Below are 20681 nucleotides of genomic sequence, written 5' to 3'. Positions count from 1 at the left end.
ACTAAAAAAAAGAAAATAGTTTAACTAATGGAATCAGTTAAAAACCAGAATCTAAATATGAAACCAAGTCAAGGATAACCAGGAGGAATAATGCCCATGTAAGATTTATACCCTGTACTGCCCAATCTTCTGTATTTTTACTAATGCAGAACTTAGAAAATGCATAAGACTTATCCTAAGGTTCTCTAACATTTTATATTATGAGGGATTACCTTCAGAATCAAAAGAAGTGCACTACAAACACGAATTTCATGTCATCCAAAATGTAAAAAGAAATCTGCTGCATCTCTACTTTCTTGTCACATGACAAGATAATGTGAAGATAACATCATTCAAGGATTACCAAATAGTTATGTGGTTAATTATTAGTCTGGGTCACTATTCAAAGCTCTAGTTATTCATTCACCTTCCTTTATTCCACATGCTGGACTAGAGATTCCTCCAACAAAACTGCTCAGTTCACTGACTATATACCTGATGAACTGAGTGAACTGAAGAGCTAAAACAAAGATACAAGTAAAAGTTCTTAACAAATCCAAGTCTAATTTACTTTTACTTCTGCCATCTGTCAAAACTCTGTTGTGCTCTCATGGTCCAAGTCTAAGAATAACCTTTTCACTAGCTGTAATACAAGGCCAGCAGCCATAACACTGTCTTTATCCACAAATCAGTCACTGAGGGCAGCAATGACTAACAAGCACAATTTAGCTAAGGAGGTGTTCTCTATCAGGGAGTGCAGCGATAGGATGATGGGTAACGGTTTTAAGCTGAAAGAGGGTTGATTTAGATTACATATTAGGAAGACATTTTTTACAGTGGGGGCAGTGAGGCACTGGAACAGGTTTCCCAGAGAAGTTGTGGACGCCCTTTTCCTGGAGGTGCAAGACCAGGTTGGATGAGGTTTTGAGCAACCTGATCTACTGGAAAGTGTCCCTGCCCATGGCAGGGGGGTTGGAACTGGATGATCTTCAAGGTCCCTTCCAACCCTTGGTTGGAACCCTTCTATGATTCATTCAAAATATTTCATATGAAATACAGTCCACCTGTAGAACTGCAGGATATCTCTGATAGAGTAAGGCAGCACTAACAGCATGGGAGAATAAAAGTGCCATGGTGAGCTATCACAGGACGGTTTTGCCTGGCTTTTTTCTGCATGTGTGCACATCCCAATGCTGTTTTAGAAATGGCAGCTGTTTTCTGGCCTGAATGTTCCAGATACCTTCTTAGTACAAACAGTGACTGAAAGCAAAGAGATAATTCACTTTTAATACTATGCATATAGACAAGGCTTATATATCCAATTAAGAATTCTAAAATGCTTACATGTACACACAGCACCTTTTACATTAACTACATACTAAGAAAATCTCCCATTATCTACTGTGATTTTGTGAAAGACATCGTTTTCAAAAAAACCCCAAAACTGTTGTAACAAAACCCAGCTCTTTTTTTTTTAATTCATCAGAAAATTAAGAGAATAAGTGGTACTTGGAAATGCATCTCATGAACTGTCATAACTAAGACAGACTGGGTGACACAAGCACACATGTCAATATCAACCACAGTCTAATGGTCAGAGATGCGTGTCACAGATGACAGAGCTTAGGGAAGGGTCTTGAACTTTGGGCCCTGGCTCTAAGACAGTCCACTTCAGAAACACTAGAGAGACTGAACGGCAGATCTAGAGCTCTGAGAGGAAAATATCAAAGCAAACGTCTGGAGTGGAAGAGAGAGATTCTCCCTGTCTTTCATCTATGCAAGATGACACAAGTCAGTTAAATGGATTTTGCATTTATTTACATGTGCACACGATTAGAATGTCTGCTTGGTTTTCAATTTTGTTTCACTGTTTGCCATCCTTTACCTGTGTCTTCAAGTCAACATCTCACAACGGTGGCACAGACAGTAAAATATAACTTCAGCCTCAGAAAAGGCAAATGTCAAATGGTAGTAAAAATACTTTGAAACATTCTGTAAAGATAGTGAAAGTATAGCAATGTATCAAGTTATAAGGAAGGGGTTAACAAATCAGAAGAATCTACACAGAAAGTCACAGTATCCAGTGGATGCAATAAACAGAAACAGCAATGTATCAGGACAAACCCATTAGTAGCTCCTACAACAGAATTCTGGAATGGACACTTGTTTCTGCTCCTTCAAAACTAAGCAAAACAAACAAGAATTAAATTGGCACTGCCATAATATTTCACCAAGCAAAATTCTTAACCGGAGACAGGAATTAGTCTCAAGTGAAATGCCTGTTAATTCATTGTTGTCGGGTCAGGACATTTTTTCAATGATGAAATTATTGCAAAGTGTAACTCGGGACTTTGAAAGATAAATTCTCTCACATCAAAAAGATGAAACTGCTACTCAACCTTCACTTACACTGAAGTTAACCTGAATAATAATTTTAGAAGTTGTCTGGTCAGGGTGAGTAAGAAATGTTAGCTGAAATACAGTACTAATGATCTAGAGACTTGCTGGCAACTTGAGTCTTTTTTTCCTTTTTAGAGGAGAAAGTACAGACAGTACACAATGTATACCCTATCTTTCTAAAGCAAACTGAATATTAGAGAACAATGAGAAATCCTTGACCAGTTTTCTCTCTCAGTATCAAATACATCTTTGTCACTATTTTGCCACTTAGGTTCAAAATGAGGAAGCAGTCTTCATCAGGTCCTTTAACTTCCAGTTTACTCAGATCTCATCTGAAACTGTTGTAGTTCTTGCTGTCTTTAATAATACCTATATATGTAAGAGTCAATCTGTCTATACAGCTAAATTTCTTTTTCTCCATTTACCGATGCAATCTAACTCACCTCCCAATCAATCTATGCAGCATACAACCTTTAAAATGCTTATCGCACTGGTTGCCAGTCTTCAGTAACTGTAAAGACAGTCAGCTTTAATGGTAGAGCCTCTCATCAGCAATTTTACATTATTCTTTCTGCTTGCATCTTTAACATTGCATACTATTCTGCAACAGCCAAAGACGACCTTATTAAAAACCCTTGTAAAAGTCTATGTCTTCTACTACACCCACAAGTGCAGTTAGCCAAATCAATCTGCTTCAATATCTAAAGCTACATCTTTATTGGTAGTGCATTTGTTCCTCCTCATCCCACATTTCTTTTCTAGTGAGCATCTTGTGTTTGGGCGCCTATTGTGGTTAACCTACAACGCTGCCTTACAATTATTTCTGTTGCAGCCGGACCTACTCACAGAAACAAAGAACCTTGACATGCACAAAAAAAATCAGGTAAACAAAACATTGAGACATACACTGTAACAAACCCTTGCTACAGAAGGACATTGAGGTGCTGGAGTGTGTCCAAAAAAGGGCAACAAAGCTGGTGAAGGGGCTGTAAAACAAATCTTAAGGAGGCGGTTGAGGGAACTGGGGTTGTTTAGCCTGGAGAAAAGGAGGCTGAGGGGAGACCTTATCACTCTCTACCACTACCTGAGAGGAGGCTGTAGAGAGGTGGGTGTTGGTCTCTTCTCCCAAGTAACAAGTGATAGGAAAAGGGGAAATGGCCTCAAGTCGTGCCAGGGGAGGTTCAGATTAGATATTAAGAAAAATTTCTTCACCAAAAGGCTTGTCAGGCACTGGAACAGGCTGCCTAGGGAGGTGGCTGAGTCACCATCCCTAGAGGTATTTAAAAGATGGGTAGATGAGGTGTTCAGGGATCCGGCTTAGTGGTGGATGGGTATGGTTGGACTCAATGATCTCAAAGGTATTTTCCAACCAAAAGATTCTATGATTCTAAGCAAAACAAAAAAACAGTAATGGTCAGCAAGGTTCTCTCATGCTCAGGAAAGTCCAGAGCTGCAAGCATCAGGGCAGACTGAGACTGTAGAGAAAGAGGTAAGAGGGATCTAAAAGAAATGCTGAGCATTAAAAAAAAAAAAAAAAAAAAGGCTATTCAATACCCGTAACAAGCTTCAGATTGAAGTTTCCTCCTTAAACCCGCTAGTTTAAGCCTCAGTCACCCACCTGCTACCCAATCACTCTTCTTTCCCAAGCTTGTACAGCCTGAGCTAGATTCATCCACTGCTTCAGAAGAGAATGGGGCGAGTCTGAAGCTTCTGAACATAACTGAAAATGGGACATTACCCTAAGCCTTACTGAAAGCTGGCAAAGCCTTACTGAAACACTGGCAAAAGACTACCTATCTGTATTAGGAGGCATCTAACATGCTCATGGACTAAATGATAAATAACAGCAGCTCTAGAAAATGAAGCACTCCAGTCAACCTACAAAAATTATAGCATGAGTTTATCAACATACTTTTATCCCAATCTGGGTAAGCTGTTACAAGGAGTAAAATGATGTTCACTCAGCCCACATTTGCCCTCTTCTCAGATAAAATTACTCACAGTGAAAATTATAACCATGACTGATCATACACTATTACGGTAAATTAATGTAAAAATCTAGTCTCACCCAACAGCTATGAAACAGCAACAGCATGGTCTAATTTCTGGCATATGTCAGTTTTGAATACTGGCTTATAGGTAGAGCTACATATTTTTCTTCCTATATATAAGAACTTGGACAGTTTATCTAAAATCGCTAAAGACCAGAACAAAAATATACGACATACTAAAAACAAATTAGGACTTCCTCCAATCACTAAGGCTGTAGAATGCACAGAAGTGCTATTAAAGCAACATAGCATCTCAGCTGGATTTGCAACAGCTGACAGTGCCACTTGTTCATTCTGACTGTATACCTCAATCCATCCCAGTCGTGCACAACATCAAAGAAGAGCTATGTCCAGTGACAGCAGATGCCACTGTTTTTTGCTCCTCCCTACTCAGTCTCATAAGGACTGAACCTTGCAATAAATGGATTCTGCATTTGTGGGTAAAGACAGCATGACTGCACCAAGTATATATCTGACATAATCAGACACAATTATTAAAAATTAATATTAAAGTTGTATCTGTGCAATATATGTTTTCATTTCTTATCAGGTACAGAACTCCTCTCACTTCACCCTGAGAATCTACTTAAGGCTCAAGACAGAAGTCATAAAATACAAAACACTGGGTAGTTTTTCCATCTCTGAAAACTGAAGTTTGGTCATCTTCTTGTGTCAAATCAACAATTTCAGTGATCAAAGGTGGGAAACAAAAGCAATCAGTAAACCGCTCTGGTCCATGCACAGTTCTGAAAAAAACTGTAGTATAAAACGGGCCACAAACAGTTGGTAATCAGCTAGAAATGGAGAAGGTATACCCTACTTTATTCTTATGTCGTTCTGTCAATCCCTTACACCTCTTTCCAATTCACTGACTTGCAAATGAGTCTCAACTGCCATCTTGCTCTTGAATCAAGCTGTCTTCAAACCAAGACTCATATAACAAATAAAAGTTGAGACCACTGCACAAATCCAAAACACAAAGCACCTAGTTTCCACTACGTGAAATCCACACTGACAACAGAAGGGAGCCTTTTGAAAAAGGGACATTAAAGTTCCAAGTGTAAAATATTTATACTGCCTTACACATAGCCAGTCAGGCAAATGGCAGTTTGCTGGATTTTTCAGAAAAGCTATACAGGAACAAATTTTTAGTTTTAATTTCATAGTAGAACTAACTGCCCAAAATGAACTTAAAGTAATACATGAAGCATCAACATAAAATTTCAAAGGACATTTCGTGCTGACCTAAGTACTTCCCCAGAAAATTGTAAATTCACAAATAAAAAGGTGACATTTACCTTCATTCATAAAATGTTCTCATTTCTTCTAACTCACTGCCTGCTTTGAAAAGCACTATTGAAAAAGAAATTAAACTTCATCCAGTCTTAAGTATAATGCACAAAATGAATCAATCTAAAATGACAGGTTTTTATTCCATTTTTTCAGTTTCAAGACAGTGACTTTTGACAGTTTTTTGTGTACAACAAACACACACTACTGATGTGTTCAGAATAAACCTTTCCTCTGATCAGGATACAAGTTTCCTCTGATTACAGGCAGTCAGAAACTTCCCTTCCTCTACTTGCAGTCATCCACCTTTCTCTCATCCAGCTATCAAAATTAAATTTACAGGTCCATATTTCTGCATTCTTCAAAAAAAAGGAATCTTTTCAATATTATCTGCTATATCTTTTCAAGAAGCAGTAAAACTGGCAGGGGACAACCAGTATAAGCTTTATGTAGAAATGTGTATCTACAATGAAAATCCAAGGAGGCAAAATCTTTGGCATGTTTGCCTAGAGAGCTTAACACATTGTATTTAAGATTATGGGGTAAAACAAACTTTAAGAGCTATCATCACAAGCAGCATCAGGTTTAGTTGTCAAGTCTACAAAAAATACACACACATAAATATACATAAAAGAACTGCCTGGTTACAGATCTGAATTTATTAACTTTTCCCCAAAATGTGTATAATTACTAGCACCATAGGTATACGTGTAAATGATGTAAATGAAACATTAGTCAGGCCTAAAGGAGGAAATACTATGCTATTGACTCATGAATAACTGAAAGACAACCAAGGCACCCACATATTTTTCTTTAAATAAGTGGTTTCAATAGAAGCAACAGGCTGCACACACTGTAGGCAACCAAGCCACCACTCTTAAGGTACAGATAAGTTTTAAAGGAAGCAGGACATGCAATACAAGTATGAGTATCAGCTAAGAGTCACTCTTCTCACTAAAGGAATTAATAACCCCATTATCCTCCCCAGCACATTTATCAAATAACCTAGCACATTTACATTAAGAGAAGCACAACACTAAATGTTTACTTGTATTTTCCCCATAAGCTTTAGTAGTAATCTCCTTGCACTTCCTCTTTCACTATAATTCTCAAATTTCTTTTACATAGTCTACTATTTAACATGTTTAAATTACTTTTCATTTCTCCCATTTAACAAACTCATTTAAATTTTGTGATTTATTAAATGTTTTACAGTGCACTCCTGTATTAGCTGTGATGAGATATTATAAAATCTGAGTTCTAACTGAAGCCCCCCCTTTGAGTTGCTGTTTGGCCTTGAATAAGTCACTTCCCTCTCACTGAAAATTATTAATGCTATTTTCATTTGTAGATGGAAAGGCTCTACAAAACTACTAAACGTAAATCATGAATACTCCAGATAAAGTTTAGTCAAGAAAGTACAAGAAATCAAAATACCACCTTGACACTTCATCTTATTCAGATTTACATTGCAACAAGCGTGCTGACACCAGAACAATTATGAAATAAACATGAAACATTCCACTACAGGCTTAAAAGTCTCTACTTTTAAAAGGGGTCAAACTAACATCTGAAAAGTCAGTGGTAAAACTGACAAACCGTGTTAAAGCAGAGATGACAGGAAAACTAATCACAGTTTAAGAAAATAATCTTAATTTTGAAAAAGTCTTTTGGGGAAGATCAGAAATACATCAAGTTTTCAGCTCTGTGACATGTCAAGCTGTAATCAGAAAAATATAGGCAGATCCTCATCCAGATACAGATGTTGCCTTGCCGTGAACAATGACAGGAGGAAAAAAAAAAAGGTTGGAGGAAATAGGGAGCATATCCACATCATACAGGATGTACGAGCCACTTGGCACATCACTAGTGCTGGTGGAAAATTTCAGGACCTAGAATACAATCACATTGATTTACACCACGTGAGATTAATGACGTTAAAAAAATTAAAGTAAATAGACAGCATACTGGCAAATCAAATCTGTTGCTGACACATCTAAAGCACAGTAGATAAATAATCATCAGTACTGCTCAGGTAACTACTCAGCTTTAAACTACTCAACGATTCAGAAACAAGTACTGAGCACGACAGCAGGAAGGTAGAGAATTGTAAATTTTGTAAAAATATTACGGATTTCCACGGATAATGCAAACAGCCACCTATATAAAATTATCTATCAATAAGAAAAATACTATGGGACATGACAGTAGGGATCAGCACCATAAACCATCAGAAACTGACAAGAATTTTAGGAGTTCTCAGGTATGGCAGTTATTTCACAACTGGGAATTTTTTGTCACTTCCTTTAAAACACCTGCTGTTGCTACTGAAAGGACAAAACAATGTCCCGGATGACAATCCATCTGATGCCAGGTACAGTTCTTACGCTAACATCAGAGTGAAGTCTAAATGCCAAAATGCACTTCTACAGTTCTAGAAAGATTCTTTAAAACTTCCAACAAGCTGCATGCCTTCTCGAAACTCACGTCTATTCTCTACATACATCACACAGCTATGCGTCTTCCCTAGAGGAAAGGGAAAAGTCCAGAAGTCCATTTGTATAAAAGCTAGAGATTACATAAAAATACCACTTATTATCAAGCAGGCACAAGCCAGGTTTCAAGAAACATCATTCACACATTACCTGATAGTTCAAAACCAAAGGATATACTGACTATACGTAGCTCTAAGGGTTAAACAAGACAGCTCACTCAGAAGGTGATGCCAGAATGGGTCTGCTACAGCCTGTCAACTAAAAGTAGAGAACAGGAGGACATATTTTTCTTAAGTCCACATTTGTAATGTGCTGATAGAAAAATGTCAAACTGAAGCCTTTAATAATGAAACCTAGTATTTCAGGTTCTTAAGCAGTCAACAGTAAAAACATCAGTTTTACAAGGTTATTCGCAACAGTTTTCTAAGAGCACTTACTACAGTCAACATAGAGAAATTCTAATATATCCATATTAGAATTAGTAGATATTAGAATAATATTAGAATAATATAGATATTATCCATATCTATAACAGCCAAAATGAGTAAATCACTGGACTAGAATTAGTGATCATGACCAGATTACATAGCTTGATAGAGGTTACTGACATCTGTGTAAATATAGAATGCACATACACTCATATTCCTGAGGTTTCAAGGTTTCTGAAGCTGAAGAGTTATGAACAAAATTGATTAGAAGAAAAATCTTAGACAGGAAAACATGAAAATAGAAACTTCCTAAAGAGGGCTTTTATCTACGGTCAGGCAATTTTACAGCTACCACAGAGGACAATTTTGGCAGCAGCTCATCTTAGTTGTACAAAACCTGGTCTTTTTGGGAAAAGAAGCAAGTGTAAGAAAAAAAAAAAAAAAAGGCAGGATCAACAATGTTGGTTAAGGGGAGCAACGTAAATTAAGAGTTACAGAATATAGAAACTGAGAGATATAAAACACCCATGTACAGCACAGCCAATAGTGCCAGTAACAAAACACCACCACCTCAACAACAGCAGAGACCCATGACTAGACAGAGGTGGCACAAGTGTTAAAAATCATAAGAAAAGATCAAAAATAGTCAATAAATACTTTCACTCTATAGTTGGAAAAACTCAAAATGGTATAATTGTATCACATTATATTGATTTTCTTTCCAACTCATTTGTTAAACAGATGTTCCAGATCAGATGTTAAAAAACATTGTGCGACAAACATTTTAAATCAGCATACTTGTTAAACTTATACAAGAGTCCTAGAGCAGTCAGCCCAGCAAATCTACGATCTTTAGATGCTCTTTTAAAACTAAGTATTTTAAAATCTAAATCTGTCTTTTAATACTAGGGACTACCACCATGCAGAGGAGTGAAAAAACAGTGTTAAAGTGACAAATCAAGTTTTAAGGCAGTCTGATCTGATAGAGAATTCAGACAAGATAACAAGAACCAGTGAAAGACAGATGCATTCAAATGTATTCAAACAATAATTGCATGCCTTATTTTTAAATAGTGGAAAAGATGAATCATTGAAACAAGTCATGCAGAGAAGTAAATGGTAGATTCTTGGTATCTTGATATACTTTAAAAAAACCCACCAACTTAGCCAACTAGAAGTTCAGAAAAAAAACCATTGAGACACAAACTGATGCTGTAATACATGTAAGGTGAAACGTTCATGTATTAAGATAGATTTGATCCCCATTGTAATTAATGCAGTACTAAATGCAAGTCAACTTAAGCAAAGACATGAACTTCTCACATATGCAGAACTAGATTAATTAGTACTGTGGTAATAACATCCTTTAATAAACCTCAAATAATGATTTGCCATCCCATCAACAGAACAAAAAGCCCCTAAAATTAAACAGTATAGAAGGAAAACGTTGGGCTTTTAAAAACAGAACACAGGAACTACAATACTGTCTTTCCTGCTGCATATATTTCAACATCAGTAACATGTGATTCTTCCCACTATTTTCAAACAATTCCCAAGCAGACTTCAGGTCACATTATGACTCAGTGCTTTTGGGAAATCTACATCTAACCATTACCAGAGGCAAAATATCCGTTTCTATTATATTTAGATATTCATCACCCTTTAGCCAAGATATGCTAAATGTTGAGTATTCATGTCGAAGGTCTAGATGCAGTTTGACTAACTGCTCCAGCTTGGCTCTTGTTTCTTATTCTAACTCTTAAGAGTATAATTATGGTCAACCATTTCCCCTCAAAGATTATCACACAGATTCCCATAAGATTCAGAGTAATCATGCTTTTTGCCAGTCAACATAAACAAAACCAATACGAATTATGAGATTATAATGTTATGCAATATGATAGGGACCTCAAACTCTGCATCTGCAGGTATCTGATCAAAGAAGCTGTGATTTCAGAAAAATATTGACATTTGGATAACTAATAAATTCCTAAGCAAAACACAGACTACTGTAGCAAAGTTACTAAAACGAGGAAATAGTAACAGCTATGCCACTTCATTTAGAGGTCAAAACCAGAGATTTTGAGCCACACCATTATATCCAAACACAAGCACACAACTCCTATCTTGTTTAACAGTCCTTGTCCTCTGAAAGCCTAACTCAGCCAAAGGTCTAAGGTCTATAGTCTACAGGCTGAATAAGGTGCTTTGGGCTCTTCATTGGGCTAGAGGGAAACCACAAAAAACCTATACCTTATTTTCTACAGTGCAGTAGAGTCTAAGTCAAACAGTTTAGATAACATACCACATTTGCACTCTGGAGCCATCACCAGCTCCTGATCCAAAATGCTCTTACAAGTGCTAATCAACAAAGCCTCAAATGGACTAGGAACTGATTATCTTAGAAACTGTCTATCCGCCACAATTCTCAGTAACAGCTGTTGTCAATTACAGCAGCATACCTAACAGCTAAAGATAAAACTCCTAAGGATGGAGCAGAAAGTAAACTTTCTAAGACTTCATCAACAGAATTCCTTTCAAGGCAAAGTGTTAAACAGTTCTTTGCATAGCCCTTCCCCAGTGCAAAATGAATTTATAATAGCAACAATAACCTAGAGACAGTAACGATGATCTCTATATTAGCATAAATCATAGGCAGGCAGAGAATATGTAACACATTTACACCAAAACACATTATTCTTGTACATTCATATGAGGTGCAGAAGTCCAAAAGATCCCCATACTATTAAAATGCAAACAAAATAGAAATAGAACAACGTTTGAGTAAAGCCAACACTAGAACACAAAGAAGGAAAGAGGTGAAAGGAATGTTTTCATTTACATTTCTCAAAGGTAAGTGCTACTCTTGCAGGTGGCACAGTATTTTAAGAAAATCTCTGAACCATTTCTGTGTGACAAGTGCAGCAGAAACTAAAAACTAGTTGTAAAAAATCAAGTCTGTGGCTTTCCTCAGATTTCTGAGGTGAAATGAAGTGAAACATACAAGAATCTCATCAGTTTAATTAAACCTTAAACCAAACTACCAGTACAAGCCTTATTTAGTGCCTTTCCATCCACAAAGTTGTAGAATAGGCTCTTGTCTTCATCCCATCAACAAAAGGATGACATTAGTATTCTTTGAAACATTCAGTTTTCATAGTTTACCATATCTGTAGTACCTAAATAATGAAGCCATCATAAAATCTAGAGGGAAAAAAGTGCCCCTGCTCCCCAGTGTGTACTTATACATAGAAATAGTAATTGCTCATCCTCTCATGCTTTGTTATGAACATAAGTTCATCATCTAGGTTCACCATTTGTACAAGGGTAAGCTCCTATTGTCAGCTCAGCAGCAGGGCTACCAATTTCAACTAAGAAAATATATAAAAAGTTTAAAGGCTGTGTCTAATTCTGTGTTTACCTGACAGTCTGAATGTTTTACAACACAACCTTAATTGTAACAACTCCAGTAATCGCTACTATTATATATATGCATATGAGTTTTAGGATAACAGCATTTAGGATGCACATGGTCCATGTGTGCCGCTATTATTTATATCCATATGAGTTTTAGCATAACAGCATTTAGGACGTACACGGCCCATGCGTGCCAGTACAAAGTTTGACAAATGGTAACTCACAATTGTGTCAGTTCAGACAATTATTACTTTTGCAAAAACGAAGATTGGTTTCAAAACCAGAAATCACTATCACCCACAAACAATGTATTTTTTCATTGTTCAGTTTTAGACCTTATGGTATTTCAACCTGCGAGCTGCAAATGTAATGGTGGATGATGATTCAGAGAAGTGGGATCTAGCATTTATTTAGCTGAATATTTCATGACCCTTAAATCCTAAAAAATATTTTCAATACCAAAAATCAGCCCACATCTATTTGGAATACATTTTGGAAGGTTTAGTTTTCACGGAAGAGGTATTATAAGTAAATAGCTGAACTAGTGTGTGGCAAGTAACAGTACTAATGAACAATAACTTCAATGAAATTTCATTGGTCTGAAAAGAAATAATTCTCATATGTGGTGCTTTTTAACCAAGTTTCAGAGTGCTTCGTAAGGGAAGGTAAGCAGGATTACTGAGAGTAAAGCAGTACACGGTTGCTGTAGAGCTGAGTGGCAGAATTAGGAGAGAAATTGTGTCTCCCCAGTCCCATGTCAGTACACTTTGGAACATGATTATTTCACATACAGACCACTTTCACACATATATACTGCTAAAGCAATGTTATGCCAATAGGATGGTACAACTGTTTCCTAAAAGTAGACCATAAATCCTCCAGGATGCTTAATACCAGGGGATATGTAGCTAAACTAAACTACTGGTGGGTACAGCAGAGCAATCTAAGAGTATAAAACTCTGCAGAAGCTAAAATGTGCTAACAGCAGCTGAAATCCAGCCTTGTGCATCACTTGAACTACTGAGTCCTAAAGGAAAACAAGTGTGACAGTTAAACATCTACCACTGATGGCAATAAACTGGACAGCTAACACAGACTGAGTGAGAACCGGGAGGAAAGAGAGGCTGTGGGGCAGGAAAAACGGAGGGAAACCAAGCCTCTCCTACAAACTCTTTTTCAAGGCCTGGAAGGAAAAAAAAAGAAGAAAAAAAAAAAAAGGGAAGAATCACGAAGACCTTAACTTCCCTCTTCAGCCACCGGAAACAACAATAAAAAATGCAGAGGGGGGGGAAACCTTGTGAGAAATGTTGTTGTTCCTCCTCCCTCCCAGCAGCGCGGCCCCGAGCAAGGCCCGGGCGGGGGGAGCGGGTGAAGGAGAGCAGACGTTCTCGGGGCTGGTTTTACCTGCTGCTGCCGCCGCCCGCGGTGAAGAGCCGGCTCGGCCTCTCTCTGTGTCCCTCCCCGCCTCCCTCCCTCCCCGCGCGGCCCCGGCGCCTGCCCGCACGCAGGGCAGGGGGAGGCGGTGGGGGAGGCCCGGGCCGAGGGAAGGGCTCGCTGCCCGCACGCGGGGACGCGGTGGCGCCGCCTCTCCCTCCCGCCCCATCCCCGCCCCTCCCGCTCCCTCCGCGCAGGCGCCCCCGCAGCCCCGCGCGTGCTCCCTGCGGGCACCGGGCGGGAGGGCGGTGTGGAGAGGGGAGGGCAGGGGGTAGGGGGGTACCGGCCCGTCCGCGGCAGAAGCATCGTCTCCCCAGTGACAGGAGATACGATAGTCATAGAAGCATAGAACAGTTTGGGTTGGAGGGGACCTTAAAGATCATCCAGTTCCACCCCCCCTGCCATGGGCAGGGACATCCCACTAGATCAGGCTGCCCAAGGCCCCATCCAGCCTGGCCTTGAACACCTCCAGGGATGGGGCACCCACAGCTTCCCTGGGCAACCTGTGCGAGTGCCTCATCACCCTCATGGTGAAGAAATTCTTCCGTATGTCTAGTCGAAATCTGCCCCTTTCCAATTTATACCAGTTCCCCCTCATCCTATCCTCACAAGCCTTTATGAATAGTCCCTCTCAACCTTTCTTGTAGCCCCTTCAGGTACTGGAAGGTCGCTATGAGATCTCCCCTAAGCCTTCTCTTCTCCAGGCTGAACAACCCTAACTCTGTCAGCCTGACCTCATACAGGAGGTGCTCCAGCCCTCTGTTCATCTTTGTAGCCCTCCTCTGGACCCATTCCAGCACCTCCTTCTTATGTTCTTCACCATGAGAGTGGTGAGGCACTGGAACAGGTTCCCAAGAGAAATTCTGGCTGCCCCATCCCTGGAGGTGTTCAAGACCAGCTTGAGTGTGACCTTGAGCAGCCTGATCTAGTGGGAAGTGTCCCTGCCCATGGCAGAGGGGTTGGAACTAGATGATCTTTAAGGTCCCTTCCAACCCAAACTGTTTTATGATTCTATGATTCTAATTTGACAGGAAACTAGGACATTGCTTATGAGGAGCGGCTGAGGGAACTGGAGTTGTTTAGCCTGGAGGAAAGGAGGCTGAGGGGAGACCTTATCACTCTCTACAACTACCTGAAAGGAGGTTGTAGAGAGGTGGCTGTTGGTCTTTTCTCCCAAGTGACAGGCAATAGTATGAGAGGGAATGGTCTCAGGCTGTGCCAAGGAAAAATTTCTTCACTGAAAGGGTTATCAGGCACTGGCACAGGCTGCCCAGGGAGTTGGTTGAGTCATCATCCCTGGAGGTGTTTCAAAGATGGGTAGATGAAGTGCTTAGGAATATGATTTAATTGTAGACAGGTATGGTTGGGACTGATGATCTCAAAGGTCCTTTCCAACCTAGTGATTCTATGATTCTGTTAGCCCGGAAATCCAACCGTATCCTGGGGTGTGTTAAAATAAGTGTAACTAGCAGGTCAAGGGAGGTAGTTCTGCCCATCTGCTGTGCTGTAGTGAAACGTCGCCTGGAGCCCTGCATTCAGTTCTGGAGTCCTCAGCACAGAAATGACACGGACCTGTTGGAATCAGGGCCAGGAAGATGATCAGAGGGCTGGAGCACCTTCCATACATGGACAGGTTGAGAGAGTTGAGCTTTTTAAGCCTAGAGAAAAGGAGGCTCCAGGGACACCTTATAACAGCCTTTCAGTACTTAAGTACTTAATGCCAAAGGATTCTTACTGGAAGCTCTTATTTTAAGGAGGAAATAGGTGGTGGTGTAAAAATGAACTGTGTTGGCCTGTGTTTGTTAGGCCCAGGCTGGAACCTTGGGAGGGCCAGGGTTGGGGCATGGTAGTGCTTGTCTTCTGAACTGCCTAGGAAGAGTAATCCCTGTAAGTCTTTTTTTAGGACTGGTAGAAGTTCAGCTGAGACAAAACACAGATTTGCAAGACAGACTTGAATCTCCTACAAGTGTTTGAGATCGGCTTAATCAGAAAGATTCACTGTCTTAAGTTTTGGGAGATCCAGTAAGACTTCCATTTGCTTTACATTGGCTCTTCATTAAAAATCCCAAAGGATTGTGAACTATTGTAGAAGACCACCTAGTAGAGAGAATTCATTTTACTTGCAAGAAAAACTGCAAGTGCTATGTGTCCGAAGTTGCTCTTTGTGACAATTTCCTAATTTGTAGTTGTGCCCTGTAATGCACTAGATATCCAAGCTTGTCTTTGGCAACTCCAGTACAAGACAGAAAGGACAAACCAGAGATTTACTGTATCATCCATACTAGCTGAAGCAGTATTATTATTTGAACCAAAGACTTGGAAAAATGAGCATGAAACTGGCACTGTTTGACTATTAGATCAGGACAACATAGGAAGAACCGCAATCAATCTGAGATATACCTAGAAATATGGAACTGGAATAGAACTTAGTAAGTTTATTAATAATTTCATGATGAATGTATTGTGTCTAATTTGTGAAGATGTTTCTTACAATTCCCCTGATTCCCAGAAAGGAACTTTTTTTGTTTCAGGGGCCTTTCAGGGCAAGATAATCAGCGTATCTATGTGGTTTTGCCAAAGAAGGAGGAAGTCTTAACTCCATGCCAATCTACAGATGTTTCTGTTTCCCAGATGTTTGATTAAGAAAAGAGAAACCAAAGTAGGTTCCGGCCTGCTGATGATAGTGTTTTGTAGTGTTTTACAGCGATGCATTTAAATATCTTGCTACAACAGATTGTTTAAAGTAGAAAGAATAATTTGAAGTTAAATGTTAGTAGATTTAAACAAAAAGAAAAAAAGCAAAGGACAAGAAGACATGAGAATTTCCTTGCATATATCAGTTAATTTCAATCAGATAATTTATTTTTTCTTACTATATTTTTCTGTTTGTTTCTCCTTCTGTTAATATTATGTTGGAGCATGTCTTGATGTTTTAAAAAGCCAGGCAGCCTAGTAATATGCTTTGAACACTCTGAATAACTCAGTGATGAAATGAGAGTTTTGTTCAATACAGGACACAGAATTTGATTTAGAAATCATACAGCCATCTACAGTCAGTCTGTGCGTATCACAGTGACCTGTCCACTGTAAATACATGGAAATGTGTGTTTTCTGCCTTGGAAATATAGTGCATTTTAGACAAGAACATGTACAGAAATAGCATGCAATTAGGACATGAAATGGCAATGTAAAGTATTATAGCATATCATATATGCTATATATGAGTGTATAGCCAGGTTTCACTAAGTACAGATTTTACTATAAGTATAAAACCCCTTTTCTTATAAACCTGCAGATTTGTGCTACTGTTAAAAAAAACAAACATGCACCTGCCTTTGGCGCATATGCCCATTGTGTCCTCAAATCAGGCAATTGTGAGTTGTCTAAATAACTACTGGAGTAATTATATGAGCATAGGATATGTAATTGTGTATGCACTTAGGGGATGTCTTAAAAGATTTGGCCCTCTTAGTATTCTCAATTTGAAAATTTTCCCATGGAAAATAACAGCTAGAACAAAAGCCAGCAGGAAAAACAACAGCAGAATCTGCCAAAAGTAGTTTATTCTTCTTTCATTGGCAATCAATTGTTAGGCTCATTGTAACACTTAAAATGCCAATTCAAGCATGAATGAAGGTTCCACCCCAAAATTAAAACATTGTAAGGAGATGAAACCCTGTTACTTACACAGCAATAAATGGAAATATTGTTAGTTCCTTTATTTGCAAGATTAGGAGGGGAAGTAAGAACAGACTGCTGAGACCTTCCCAGTTTGTGTTCAGAGTATATCCTACTGCATTCACAAGTGTATAAGCTTTGTATAGGTGAAGAAAATGTTTCTTATATTAAGTGCTGACTGAAATATTTTAAAAATTCTACTTGGCTGTGCATTGGAGTTGTGAAAAATCTTGATTTGTATTTAGTTATATCATTAGCAACATTTAAACAGCTTAGTCTGTCATCTAGCTAAATTTTATACAAGTTCCTAACATCTCAAATTTACGTAGTATCTGTAGCAAAAAATGTAAACAGTGCTTGCACGCCTATGATGGTAGAAGCAAGGAAAGTGCTCAAAAGGTAGAGTATCTAGAAATACACACTAGTTTCTAGTCCTTTGTGGGGGATGTCTAGTTTAGTTATCAAATATAAGGCAAAGGTACTACATGCATATAAACTAGTTAGCATGATTTCATCTATTTTGAAAGTGTAGAGTATAGATTTGCCAGTTTAATAAAATACAAAGTGAAAATTCTTGACTTAGTTAACTTACGCATGCAGCAATATAAAATTTTCAACAGATTTTAATATATATTTATGTGAATTATATACAACATATTGTATTGAATGTGCATACATATATGATTGTCTGCATATGCAAATATATTTAGATAAATACGTATTAGCTGTATTTTAAATAGTAGGAGTATCTTGTTTGGATTTCATATTTGATCTGTATTCCAGGAAATTTTAGAATCTCATTAATCTGAAAAAAACCTCAGGAAAGTTTTAGTGACTGCAGCTTCTCCTGTGTGTCAAAAGAAGCTCTGCTTGTGTATTAACTGTACTCCCATAGAGAAACTAAGAAATACTTGTAGAGTACTTCTAGTTGTTCTAAACCCTCTAATGAGATGTGTTCTATGCATACCCATTAAGAACAAATTTATATGGATTTTAAACTTGAAGAATTTTCTTCCACTACAGTATGTTTGACTCAGTTGTCAGCTTGCATTTCCGTTGTAAATATTCCCTGATTCACTCTCAAGTTCTACTTTTGTACATTATTTCAAAATCCTTACCAATCTTAAGAAAAAAAATTAATTACAAGTTTTGTACTGCACTTTTCAGTCTCCATCTAAGCCTCCTTGTGGAAAAAACTAAGAAAGTTTTCTTTCTGAACTACAATATCGCTTTGCCATGGACTTTTACATTTTAACTAATTTGGGTCTTAAATAATTTTAAAAGTATTCTTTTTAGTGGAGGTCAGGTAAACTCTCAGTGAACCTGAATGTCAAGTGATACTTTTACTTATAATTCCCAGATGCCTAACCAAAATACAATTTCTTCTTCCAGTAGAAACCCAAACATCTCATATTTTCTTAGTAAAATACATAGCCAAAATGATGAAATTCATCATAGAAGTTTGTGAGATGGGCACTGCTTAATGCATCCTGAAAATTTTTAAAGGAATCAAGTGAAGCAGAGTGCACAAAAGGAATAGAGGCTCATGAACTGCTGTTGGAAAGAATAAAAATAACCCTCTACTCCAGAGCAGCTTGACTACAATTTGCCAAACGCAAGAATTCCTCTGGAAGAGGCAAAGAAACTAACCTTCTGACCTTGAAATACATGGTGTATCAGAAGAGTCACATCAACATATTCCAGTGTAATGCATAGCTGTTAGATCAGTGACCATAAAAATGGAGAACCTAGTTAGGGTAGAGCAGGGCTGTGTGAAGATTTAATGCAGAAGGGCAAAAGGAAAATAAACTGAATATCAGAAAAGGTTCCTGCTGTTCAAAAATACACAGTGATTCCTGTGAATATGGGTGTTCAGGGCAACTTTTTTGCATGTGGTGTCTTTGGTCCCAATTCAGGCAAAACCATGCATTGACACTTAAGTTCCATTGGTTTCAGCAGGGCTTACTTAAGTGCTTTCCTGAATCGAGGCTAATTAAGTGCATCTCATACAAATACTCGTGTGCATAAATTGTTTACCGGACTAGGGCTTTAGGGCTTGTCTAAACAGAGACACTCAGGAAAATTAATCCAAATTAACTAAAGGTATGAATTTAAAGTGGATTAGTTAAACCACATTAAACCCCAGTCCACACTGGGGTTTAATGTGGTTTAACTAATCCACTTTAAATTCACTGTTTTAATTACTTTGGATTAACTTTCCTGAGTGTCCCTGTTTAAGCAAACCCTTAGTGTATTGAATAAAGTCCCCAAATGAGTCAAAATTAAAATAGACCCCGAACTAAATAAATAGCAATTCTGCATTGGCAAGGAATGAAATCTTTAATTTTTACAACTCCAGTACCACCAATGTACTGAGGAACAACAACAATGAGATCAGATTGCACTTAGTGAACATGACAATGGAACTAAGCTGTGAAACTCCAAGCTATGTGGGAAAGGCCGGTCTGAGGAAAAAATCAGAATAAAGAACAAATTTTCAAATCAATCTTGTATACTTCAGCAGTATTAAACCACAATTTAAAAATAAAGATCAGATTTAGTTCTACTTAAGCTGGCAAGACCAGTGAACTTACCGTGGTTGCCAATATAGTCTGTAATGGCTAGCAAGGAAGCCAAAACTGGCAAGAGAAATAAGGTAAGCCTTATTTATGTAAATAAGAAACCATTTTTATTTAATAATAAGCCATTACTTCTGATTACTCACTTAAATATGATATATAAATAAAGCACTCAAAACCAGTTGATATTATTATTGTGATAAGTGAACATTTGTGTTCTTTTGGAAACTAGAGTTTGGTTCCCAGGGTAGTATTTACTTAGAATTCCACTGGAAGAACTGGGACTTCATTAGGCTTTGAACAGGGGCCAGCACAGCAAATACACTCTTCAGGTGTATTAAAAAAGTAATGAGGGAAAAACACAGGATTGCAAGCTACACGCAAGTTAACCGACTGTGGATTGATATATATATATATATATATATTTTAATAAATAAATAATTAAACCATTGATAACTACTCGATTTGGCATGAAATATCAGACAGTCATGGCCAGACACCCAGCTGGTGTAAGTGGGCAGATGGTCCTATCTTTACTTAGAAATGATAAGTTTGAGGAAAAAATTGCAGATTTTTAAAAATTTTTTTTTAGTTTAAGCAAAATCTGTTCCTCTGCTGAAAGTGACAATTCTTTAAATAAAAATATTGTTGAAAAAGGTTAGTCTTTTTGTATTTAAGCTCTGTAATTCAATTTTTGTATTTAAAACTTGAGACTTGCTATAAGACTAGTACTGTCTTTAGTTAGACTGCTGAAAGTGCCTGCATCCTGACTTCTTAACAGCCCTGGTTGGGTTCACACGTATGAGGCTAATGTCATAGCTGTGCTTCCATAAAATAAAAAATACCTATGATTACAAGAATCTTTAGCCCTTATAATAAGGTTTAGCGCTTGGTAACCAGTGATTCTCACCAAAAGGGCAGTTTTTAAGA

The 20681-nt window shown here is 38.1% G+C and overlaps 1 protein-coding gene across 7 annotated transcripts in view; it reads right to left on the bottom strand.

Moving 5' to 3' along the window:
- The window catches only part of TBC1D5 (TBC1 domain family member 5), a 319581-nt gene extending 305925 nt beyond the window's left edge, over positions 1-13656 (bottom strand). For all 7 annotated transcript variants that reach the window (XM_054057267.1, XM_054057266.1, XM_054057270.1 and 4 more), the window contains exon 1: positions 13465-13656. The gene's annotated coding sequence lies outside the window, so the exon portion shown is untranslated. The remainder of the gene's footprint in view (positions 1-13464) is intronic.
- Between the last annotated feature and the right edge of the window lie 7025 nt (positions 13657-20681).

This window comes from Cuculus canorus, chromosome 2 (genome assembly GCF_017976375.1).
Source record: "Cuculus canorus isolate bCucCan1 chromosome 2, bCucCan1.pri, whole genome shotgun sequence".
In the NCBI taxonomy this organism is placed as follows: domain Eukaryota; kingdom Metazoa; phylum Chordata; class Aves; order Cuculiformes; family Cuculidae; genus Cuculus; species Cuculus canorus.
This window is presented reverse-complemented; position numbering and strand designations above follow the sequence as displayed.